Genomic DNA, 3,817 nt, shown 5'->3' with positions numbered 1-3,817 from the left:
GTTGTGCTTCGATCACATCTCAAAGGTAAAGGGTGTGCTATGGGGTCACAGCAACGTCAAAGGGTGTGCTCCAGTGGCAGACAAACGGGCAATGGTGTGCTCCGGTGGCAGGCCAGCGTTAAAGGGTGTGCTTCGGTGGCAGGCCAATGACAAAGGGTTTGCTTCGATGGCACCCCAATGGTAAAGAGTGTGCTCCGATGGCACTCCAACGGTAAAAGTTGTGCTCTGGTGGCACCCCAACGGTAAAGGGAGTGCTCCGATGGCACCCCAACGGTAATGGGTGTGCTTCGGTGGCACCCCAATGGTATAGGATGTGCTCTGGTGGCACCCCAACGGTAAATGGTGTGCTTCGGTTGCTCCCCAGCGGTAAAGGGTGTGCTCCGGTGGCACCCTAATGGTAAACGGTGTGCTCTGGTGGTACCCCAGAGACCAAGGTTGTGCTCCGTGGCACGCCAACGTCAAAGGCTGTGCTCCAGTGGCAGCTAAACGGGAAATGGTGTGCTCCGGTGGCAGGCCATCGTTAAAGGGTGTGCTTCGGTGGCAGACCAACAGCAAATGGTGTGCTCCGATGGCAGGCCAACGGCAAAGGGTTTGCTCCGGTGGCAGACCAACGAGAAACGGTCTGCTACGGTGACAAGCCAATGGCAAAGAATGTGCTCCGGTGGCACACCAACGGAAAAGAGGTGTGCTGCGATGGCACACCAACGGTAAAAGATGTGCTTCGGTGGCACATCAATGGCAAGAAAGCCAAAGAGTGCACCCCGGTGGCAAAATAGCCTAAGATGGGTGCCCCGGTGGTAAGCAATAAGGCCAAAGAGTGCACCCCGGTGGGAAAATAGCCTAAGATGGGCACCCCGGTGGTAAGCAATAAGGCCAAAGAGTGCACCTCGGTGGGAAAATAGCCTAAGATGGGCACCCCGGTGGTAAGCAGTAAGGCCAAAGAGTGCACCCCGGTGGCAAAATAGCCTAAGATGGGAACCCCGGTGGTAAGCAATAAGGCAAAAGGTCATATATTGGGCCACTCTGGTGGGCCTACGGCAAAGGGTGTGTTCCAGTGGCACCCCAACGGCAAAGGGTGTGCTCTGGTGGCACGCCAGTGGTAAAGGGTATGTACAGGTGGCACGCCAATGACAAAGGGGGCACTCTGGTGGCACCCCAACTGTAAAGGGTGTTGAAATTGCCGCATGTGAAAACATACTCGCACAGTATCTCTGGTTACAGGGATTAAAACAGCGACGGTGCAACAAGATGTGGACAGTGAGAGGCAGAAGATGGTTGAAGGACAGAAAACAGCAAAATAAGAACAAGTAGCAGCGAGAAATCAATCCAAGAAGTGCCGCAGCAGACAAGTAAGTGATTGTGATTCTTTAAATGGTGATGTATGGCCAGATGAAGAGGAATGCAGTAAGTTAGGAAATATTATTAACATGTTAATAAACTGTCTGATCTGGTCCTTGTCATCAGGATTTAGGATGTTTATGGCTGTTTGTTGTCACCCCCACATGTAAAGGCAGCAGATGAGACGATCAAACTGTGAAACTTGGAGTTACCAGTAATATTGGAGGAGAAATAAATGAAGGAAGTAAAATGGGAAGGAAAAAAAGGGGATTGGATGTACGTCTAGGCAGAGGGATGTTTGTTCCACGATGGGGAACAGGGAAAGTACTGAAAGATTCAGCCCCGTGTCCTATTTGACAGGATGGTCAGCTAGTGCCGCCATGGGGAAAGAACTGACTTAGTTTCACCATCAATCAATTGAGCGTGCAGTACTGATTACTGATTAGGTTAGGCTCGGGAGCACTGATGTGACAGGTGGACCTTGCGTCGGTTTTCCGGTTGTTGATGCTGAAGGTTTCGAGCTTACTGATTGTTGGTTTATAGAGGAACTAAACGTTTATCTTGTAATTCTCTTCCTCACATTGCAGACTTGCGAAGTATTAAATATTCTTCATTATCTTATTCTGCCTCCTTCTCTCCCCGTGCTGAAGAGCTGTCTCACCCCCAGTCCAGAAGTTTCTTGTTGCTTCAGCAGGATTCGTCCCCTATATACGAGCAGTCTGTGTATGGGCCTCTCCCTGTCTGATCCTCGCTGCTCTCCACCCCTGCACTCACACATGGGAATCCCTGTACTCGGATTATTTCACATCTTGGTGAACAGCTGGAAGAAACCTATAAAGGAACATGTCCCGGGCAGTGACACCGCAGGGTAGCATTGTGCTTGTGGGGGCATCGAGCAGAGGAATACTTGAGGAATACTTGGGGGCATTCTGGGCAGACAATATTAGTGTAGTTGGGGCCAGGAATCATTTGTTCCCCAGTGCGACCTCTTACAGCACCGGGCACTGAGGAGCGAGGAACAGCCATATTCTGCCAGAGCTCGTGCTGGGGGTGAACAAGTCAATGACAGACAGATTGTTTAGGAGAAAAAAGAAACTATTTTGAACCGAGTGCTATAAAAAGTTGTAGAAGACCCCCTAACAATGTGTGACAGGTATTGAGTTGGGTGTAATAATTGTAGGTGAGAAGTCCTTGTCACCGGGTACCTTTCGGAGATACAAATCCGGATGGAAGAGGAGGAGCAGCTTCAGGAGACAACGAGAAGCTGTGGGTCCAGAGATGATGCTGCATCGGACAAGCCGGACCGATAGAAGAAGTTATTGGCTGAGAAGGTAAGAAGTTTCATTCTTCCATGAGCTGCAGTTCTTTGCATCCAGTAGGCAGCTCCATTAGTAACTATATTTATCACAGTTGTAGATCTTTTCTGGAAGGCTCCAATTGGCCGAATAAAAGACATTCATTAACCTCTTAATTTAAAAAAATAGTCTGGTTATCTTCCACAATACATAATATCTGTCACTTGCCATACATTTATACATTTTGTACATTTCTTTATGATCCATTGAATCGTGTGTGCGTTTTTTGTAGACCAGGTAAAAAGTGACATATTAATGACAAGTCCCAGGTCTTTTCCCATCCCCCGTTTTGCAGTCTCTTTAATACTACAGCACTGAGGTTATTGTGGGTCATCTTTGTGCAGTTTGCAGTGTTACATGACTCTTCATACATGTTTTTACTTTTTTTTGTTATTGCATCACATTCATCTTTTCTCTCTCATACGTTCCTGAACTGAAGGAAACATATCTCCAAGTCACTCTGAGCTGCCGGCAGGACAGATGGACCCTCAGGAGCCTCCTGGTCTTCAAAATCCACATAAAGGGGAAGACCAAGAACAAGCAAGGCCTCCGGCAGCCGAGCAACCTGTCCACCAGGAAGTTCCAGACGAAGCAATGGCCCCACGATCATCTGTTTTTTTCTTTAATGTGGTTTATACTTTTCAGTTTTTGAATTTACACAAAAATGTAAAATATCCAATAAATTTCGTTCAACTTCACAATTGTGTTCCACTTGTTCTTGATCCTTCACCAAAAATTTACATTTGGTATCTTTATGTTTGAAGCATGCATGATATGTGGGAAAAGGTTGAAATGTTCCAGGGGGCTGAATAATTTTGCAAGGCACTGTATCTATGTGTGATAAAGTTATGTTATGTTTTATCCCTATGGCCGGTGTTGTGTGTTCGGTTCTCCTACAAGGTATGCCTATGGCTGTTCTTGAGAATGCGGGAGGTCTGTCCACTAGGGGAATCAAACACCATATAATAGATAGGGATATACTACAGTTTGTATTACACTGGTGATGAGATAGGTAATGGAGCTTGGATTAGCCCACAGTTTGGGAAGGGTCAAATCAGGTTTTATAGAAAATGTTTCCGGGTTACAGTGAGTGAAGTAAGGGCTGTCACACAGTCTAGTCAGAG

General features: G+C 47.2%; 1 long non-coding RNA gene across 1 annotated transcript; it reads left to right on the top strand.

Moving 5' to 3' along the window:
• The first annotated feature begins 646 nt into the window (after positions 1-646).
• LOC143775301 (uncharacterized) lies at positions 647-3,394 on the top strand. Its single transcript, XR_013215618.1, has 3 exons — positions 647-1,349; positions 2,519-2,669; positions 3,133-3,394. It is a non-coding gene; the product is annotated as an uncharacterized LOC143775301 (long non-coding RNA).
• Positions 3,395-3,817: the final 423 nt, after the last annotated feature.

This window comes from Ranitomeya variabilis, chromosome 5 (genome assembly GCF_051348905.1).
Source record: "Ranitomeya variabilis isolate aRanVar5 chromosome 5, aRanVar5.hap1, whole genome shotgun sequence".
Lineage (NCBI taxonomy): Eukaryota > Metazoa > Chordata > Amphibia > Anura > Dendrobatidae > Ranitomeya > Ranitomeya variabilis.
This window is presented reverse-complemented; position numbering and strand designations above follow the sequence as displayed.